This window comes from Meleagris gallopavo, chromosome 2 (assembly GCF_905368555.1).
Source record: "Meleagris gallopavo chromosome 2, MGAL_WU_HG_1.1, whole genome shotgun sequence".
Taxonomy (NCBI): domain Eukaryota; kingdom Metazoa; phylum Chordata; class Aves; order Galliformes; family Phasianidae; genus Meleagris; species Meleagris gallopavo.
The window spans coordinates 14,447,992-14,455,255 of record NC_139405.1 but is presented as its reverse complement, the minus strand read 5'-3'; the positions used below and the strand labels follow the sequence as shown (position 1 = coordinate 14,455,255).

The 7,264-nt window shown below is 44.6% G+C and overlaps 1 long non-coding RNA gene across 1 annotated transcript in view; it reads left to right on the top strand.

Annotated features, from left to right (window-relative positions):
- Window positions 1–2,771: 2,771 nt before the first annotated feature.
- Window positions 2,772–7,264, top strand: part of LOC146544873 (uncharacterized) — a 49,973-nt gene continuing 45,480 nt past the window's right edge. Inside the window, exons 1-2 of the long non-coding RNA XR_014881884.1 lie at window positions 2,772–3,240; window positions 5,163–5,243. This is a non-coding gene — a long non-coding RNA (uncharacterized LOC146544873). The remainder of the gene's footprint in view (window positions 3,241–5,162; window positions 5,244–7,264) is intronic.

Sequence of the window (7,264 nt, the reverse complement as noted above, 5' to 3'; positions counted from 1 at the left end):
AGCCACAAAGGGATCTCTTGGAATCTGGCTCCATTGCTTTTGATGCTGTGCAGCACTGAAGTAATTAATGAGTTAGTTGCCAGTCATATACCTGGGTATAAGCAGGATCCACTCCATCATTCAGGATTTGTGAGTGGTGGGAAGCTCACCCTGATGGAGCAGAGGACTATATGTGCTGGTGCTGGCGAATAGAGTGTTCCTTCACAGAGAGCCCTCTGCTTAGGACTTTCTCAGAATACGCAATGCAGTTTCCATGCTCCATGCAATTTTCATCCCATTTTGGGAGCTATAGCTGCTGCTGCTATTGTATACATAATAATAAATGAGCTTCAGGTACTTATTTCCAGGTTTTTAAAGCATCTTTTTTTTTCTTGTCTTTAGAAAATGCTGAAATTTTCATCATTCAAGCTGAAACTTTACCTACAAGTAGCTTGGTTTTGGCAGGTTGTTTGGAGGGACAAAGTTATAGATCAAATATAGAATTGATAGAGGAGAAGAAAAGGAGAAGGGATAAAAAGACTGACACACCCAAGCAGATGCATGCACCCTTTCTCATCCCTGTACTTCTGTGTAGGAATAGGCACCAGCCTGGTGTCTGACACGTCTGCTGAGGTGAGAGTTCAGGGTCCAAGTGATGATCTTGCTTGGCTGAGATCAGTGACCTAGCCTTGGGTTTTCACTTCTCCAGGTCAGTCCTGCCTGTGGGAGGAAGCTTGCTCTCCCAAAAGCACAACTCACACTGCACTCTTAGAAGTCCTCCCAGTGGCTTTCTGATTTTCCAGCTGATGCTATTTATACCATTCCCTTCAGCTTTAACCATGGGCAGAGATCTGTCATTACACAGACTATACATTCTGTATTTCTACCTCAGATTTTGATTCAGTTTGGGAATTGTGTGGAATTCATCTAAAGCCAAGTGGGTTTGAATGTCAAAACCATAAAACAGTTTTCCTGTTTCGTGTGATGTGAGTGTATAATAACGTATTTGGCCTTGCCCCCTGGCTGCCTAACCACGGGCTGTGATTCACCTCTGAGGTGTAGCTGCCGTTTTACTGGACTTGTGCTCAGTTTCAACTTTTGTAATGAATGCAAAGTGCTGGCAATTCTTCTGCCTTTCAGGTTCCACCAAGAGCACTTCCAGTAGCTCTGCTAGTTAATATTAAATTGTACTTACTGCCAATACAACGGTAATGATCTGTAGTTCAAGGGCAGCTTTGATGTGATGATCTCAAAACAAATCAATTAAGGGTTATCCCACACCCTTGCTATGGATGGAAACATTGAATATACGGAGAAATGAGTCCCCACATCACTGACAAGTGGGAAGCGAAAACCAGAATTCCTGTTCTGAAGAAAGTCAGTGTTTGTTTTCTTCCCCACAAGCCCAAAATTTTGCTACAGTGGATATGTCTCTGGAACTGAATATGTAGAAGAACTATTGCCAGAAAACACCCCAGCATTTAGTTGTGTACTGGCTGCCGTCGTGGTGATGGAGAGACAGAGTATCCACACGGTACGTGGTCATAGAGTCTTTGGCAAATGCTCCTCAATGCTATAGTGAGTCAAATATTGCAGCTGTTGCACATCTGTGCCTCCTGGGGGGCTGGAGCTGCTCACAGCAGCAGGCAGCAGTGGGAGCTTTTTGCTGGTAGGAGATGGCCCACAGCACATTATGAGAAGGCACAACATGGTCAGGTTTGGACCCTCCACACTGTAGTTGTTTCTGGCTGTGGTGGCACCTATAAACTATTTCTGATTAGATTGCATGTTCTTGTCCTCTTCTGCATGCCATAGGGACAAACAAGAAGGGTGAGGGCTAGTGTTAGAACTGGGTAGGCTGCCTTTGACAAGGTCAGCACTAGATTTTTGGTGTGGTATCCTGGAAGATTTCCCTCTCACGTTATGCTTTGTCCTGAGAGCCCGTGGTAGTGGGACTGAGAGCCCCAGGCATATTTGGAAGTATTTAAACACGTAGCTGCAACAGCAGAACGGGGAAATGGCTTCTCTTCAAATGCTCAAGGCAAGGATTACTATTCCACAATCTGCCATAGGCTGGATGTTTCTTTAAAGCTCAAGTCTTCTTAAAAACATCAGGGACAAATTTCCCTCTACACTAACAGTCGTCCTTTCTTGCAATGCAAGTCGTGGACTGGAAAATGTCAGCAGTTTAATGGAAACACTCCCTAAAGCTGGACAGGTTCTCCAATTAGTCCTGTTGGGCAAACATCTGCATGTGAATGAAGGCTTGTGCTTTAATCTTCACCCTCTGTGTCTTGCATTTCCGGGTTATCCTTTTATGTGAATCATAGTTTTTATCTATACAAAGAGAAGCTTAAACTGCCTCAAGTGAGGTGTATTTCCAGTACTTCAGCACTAATTAATCATTAAAGCTCCAGCTTCAAAGAGCGGGGGACTTCAATGTTGGTGTTCCTGTGATGACGCTGTGGCCAATTCCTCTCAGAAATACGGTATTTTATGAGTTTCAAATCAAATGAAGAATGATTTGGCAGCAGGGTGGTGGGCTCCTCGAGCCCCTCAGAAGTAAAGGGAGCTCCACGAGGATTGCAGTCAGCCCCACAAGGAAAAGGCCAGCTCTTACTGCCAACATGCAGGCACCCAGCAGTGCCAGGGATTTAGGCATGGAAGCTACAACCCAGCCTCACAGAGTGAGAGGCCACAGTCCCTGCCTTGGAGCTCTGGTGGCTCAACCAGACAAGAAGTGAAATGGCTGGAGCCATTTTAAGGGTAACTTCAGCAGTTAAGGGTGTAAATCTCACCGTAAGCCACTAAGACTTTCCATTTAAGTGCTTAAGTTACTTCTGAAAGTGAGGCTTTAAAAATTATGCCGCCACATTTGAGAAGCGTAGCCTGAGGACATGACTTCAGTGAAGCATTAACCCTGGTCTGAAATGGCTGGAGCTGCTGTCTGCTCACCTGAAAGGCCAGCACTTGTGTTTAATGGCACTTTCAACTGCAGGTGTGGCAAAGGCATGGGCAGGGCTCTGGGCTTTGCAGATGCTGGTAAGTGCACCATGTAGCCCTGCTGGGCTACTTGCAGCTGTCCTGCAGCCCTGAACCTCACTTTCCCTTTCCTGTGTGTTTCACAGGTAGAAAATCTGCACTATCCAGGTACCTGGCATCTGACGAAAGAGCTGTCATGCCTGTAGCTTATTAAAAAGGACAGAGAGAAGAGCATGTGGAGTGCAAATGGTCCCACTGACCACCTGTGGATGGGAAAATGTGAGTCTGGCTGCTGCAGAGGGGTACGGGGCTTTGTTCTGGTAAGGAGTGGGCAGGCCGTAGTGCTGGGTCTCCTGATTTGTCTGCTGGCAGCTGGAGGCGGTGGGACCTGCAGGAGAGGAGCCTGAGGCAAGGCTGGGGCTCATGGAGAGGCAGGGCAAGGAGAGCACCAGCTGGCAACACAAGTAATGAAGCATCCATCAAGTTAATGGCTAATAGTGGGTGTCCTAGAAACAGGTGGGAGGGAGTAATAGAGTGTCTGAAATGTCTTTTTTTTTTCAGAATGTGGTCTGACCACTATTCCTCCTAAAAATAAATATTTTTTTTTTCCTTTTTTTTCCATTCTTTTTTTTTTATGGGAAGCCTGAGACTTGATTGTGTGGACTCCTGGCCAGCATTTATTCTGACCTAGATTTTGATCTCTGCTTTTTTCCCCTACTGTCTGTTTAGCTGGCTACTACTCTGAAAGACGTGCATAGAATCTATAAAACATTTGTGTTTCCCATTAGTTTTACTTTCTATTTTCAGGAGATTCCTAAGACTATAACAAAGAGATTTGAATTACACTGATTATAAACACTTTAGGCTGCTAGGGTGATCAGAATAACTGTAATCAGCAATGGAACTTGCTAAACCATTTAGTAAAGGGATCAGAAGAGTGATGTTAAAATATAGGAAAACAATAACAAATGCTATAGATTAATTAAAATTGATCTTCTCTCAGTGGATGGCAGCAATTTGCAATTCTCATCTGGCAGCACTGGAGTACTGCTGCTCCTGAATGAAACCTCTGGAACCAAGTAATTACTATTTCACTGCAGTCTCAAGGCTTGAGCATGGTTTGGGATCTTTTGCACTAGGTGATGTACACTGCTATATAAAGACAATAGCACTCCTGAAGAGTTTACAGCAGAAAAAAACCATAAAGACAGAAGAAAGGAGATGGTCCCCGTTTTCCAGCTGATGACTGGAAACAACAGGAGTCTCTGGTTTACATCACTTGTGAATCTGGCCCCGTTCCTCAACCTCCTTTTTCCTGATCTCTCTTGGCTCTCTATCGCCGATGACACCTGCTTTTCTGCTCTGCAGTGCTCAGCCACTCGGTTTGTGTACCACGTAGGTAACAGAACATATGTGAACACGGAGAACCAAGCCTTGCAGTTTGTATAAGGACAGACATTGATCCTGAGCCTTGAACTGAATGAGAATTTTAACTCATCAGGTAGTTGATTTAGTCAATTAAGATGAAAGGGTACAGTGTGACATTTAGGAGTGTGGTGTGTTTGTTTTACTGTTGCCTGCTATCAGATGTCTCATATATCCTGGTTGATACTTGGAGACAAGGGTGTTCAGCACGGAGTGTCCTTACAGCTGGCATATTTCCTGTCAGACAAAAATCAAGAAATAAATAAAAATGTGAAGATGAGGGACCTTTCTCATACATATCTCAAAGCAGCAGTTGGTAGATTATGATGGTGATGCTGACTTTGCAAGCAGCTGTTACTAAGTTGTGTGTAGGCCATCATCATACATTTTTTCTTCTATGTTGAATTTACCAGCTCACCCCACCAAACTTTAACATACCTGAGTACACAGGAAACAGTGCTGATTGAATGCAATGGAGGATCTTGCTTCTGCTGGCTTTATTTCCATAGGCCTACCAGAAATACTGATCTAAAAGAAATCTCTTCCATCTTCTTCAGCTTCTCCTTGTGATCTATGTGGTGTTGTAAAATGCATTTTGCATGGAAGATAATTATTCTTTTGCACAGGTGTATGGAAACCGTTAGGTCACAGCCTGAACCAGTGATTGAGCACCTGGTGAAGGGGCATAGCCAACCTGGGAGCACAGGTGTGAGCAATTCACTTGGTGACTGGAAGGGGTGAACCCTGGGTCTACCTCTCCCTATTCTCATTTAAAGGCTGGCAGCCACGAGAGAAGCAGCTCTACTTGGAGATTACCTCCTTTGGAGTGTTTAGTGAGCCCTGGTCCTTGGAAAAGGGTAAGTTTTTTTTGTTTGTTTTTTGTTTAATTACCAAATTGTGACAGTTATCTTTCTTGGGTGATCTGAAGCTGTATCTGATGCTGCTTATCTTTACAACAGGTGCATGTAAAGCTTTGTTTTCACAACTCATTAAGTGGTAGTAGAACAAAAAGTGAAAACAAAAAGAAGGAAAAGCTGCTGCTTTAAGAACACTATGGTAGGTAGCACTGCCTGCTTGGGTCATCAGAAGAGCAGAAATTGATAGAATCCTGTGCAAAATGAAGCGTGCAAGTTCTTGATGACCTGAGTGGTTTATTGATGGTTAAAGAAAATAAGTAGGAGGAGTACCTATCTGGTGAGGAGCTGGGAACACCAATTCTCCCAGCTCTTCCAGGAAGAGCTACCTGTTCCTTGTTGAACGTATTGAAGGCTTACAACTGTTGGCTTGTCATGTCAGTATGAGGAGGTAAAGGCCTTCAGTTTTAAGCTTCCTGGAGCGTGTGGTTCTGGCCTGCACTCTTATCTGGCATGTCTGCAACTAAGCAAGTCTCTTTGGGTGCATGTTTTTGGGGATTACTCGCTGCGTGTACCGTGCTTGTGGCATGGCTGGACTAGTACTGGCTAAGCTTCTGCCAGAGGTGAGAGTCCAGAGATGCACTAAGGAGCACCAAGGTGTAACACTGTAGTTCAGCCCTTGGCATCTGGCACTTTGATTATTTTCTTCTGTTCTAAATACCAAGTTGGTAACCAACAAGTTGCATACACACTTGCAGACACACCACATGCTGCAATTCCTCGTTAGTGCCAGAGCAGAGGGTGTGTGTGCAGTCCTAACAGCCCTGTCTCCTTCAGGTGTGCTGCACTGCAAAGTGTAATTCATATGCTAATCCTATTTGATGATCCAGAAAGAATGTTTTGAGTATGTTTCATCCCCCCAAGTAATTTTGTTAACCTCTCCTGACACACACACACGCACACAAAGTGGGGGGGGAGGGGGGAGTGAGGTAATGAAGTGGCATTTTCAAAGAACATAAAACCTAGACAACCTTTTTTTTTTTTTTTTCTTTGGGAAGGGTTGGTAGGCATATGAAGGACTTCTCTGCATGGCTCTGCACTTCATCTGTGACTTGGAGGAAAAAGAAAACACAACAAAAAACCCAAACCAACTTAGTGGGATACTAATTCAGTCCTTGGTTTCTTTCTTGTATCAAGTACTGCCAACTGTGCCTTAAATTTGGACCAGATGCATGATGGTTTTATGATGTGATATTGTTAGGAAGTCTGGGTTGAATATAACAGAGGCACTGCTAATGGGGCTGCTCCTTTAGGGCAAAGGTACAGTGCTGGCTTGGGATGCTTGAGCTATTTACTCTGCCTCTGTGGGAATATGTCTTCAGCAGAAATTAATGCTTGAATTTACCAGGGTGGATAAGATTACTGGAGCTGATTGGGTCTGCTAGTGCGGTGAGAGGAGCACAACATATTGTGATGCATTAGGTTTAGAATCATAGAATGACTTGTGGTGGAAGGGAACCCAAGGATCATCAAGTTCCAAACTCCCCTACCACAGTCAGGGCCTCCAACCTCTAGATCTGGTATTAGACCAGGTTGCCTAGCGCCCCATCCAATGTGGTCCTGAACAACTTCAGGGATGGAGCATCTCTGGAGCCTCTCTGGGCAGCCTGTTCCAGCACCTTGCCACTCTCTCAGTAAAGAACTTCCTCCTGACATCTGATCTAAAACTTCCCTCCTTGAGCTTAAAACTCTTCTCCTGTCACTATCTATCAAAGTAAAAAGTTGATTCCTCTCCTTATTATAATTCCCTTTTAAATCTTGGAAAGCTGCAGTGAGGTCTCTCCAGAACTTTCTCTTCTCCAGGCTGAACAAGCCCAGCTCCTTCAGCCTGTCTTCATAGGGGAGATACTCCAACCCTCTGAGCACCTTTGAGGCTCTTCTTTGGACCCTCTCTAACAGCTCCACATCTTTCCTGTTCCGGAGGCCCCAGACCTGTATGCAGTACTCCAGCTGGGGCCTTGTGA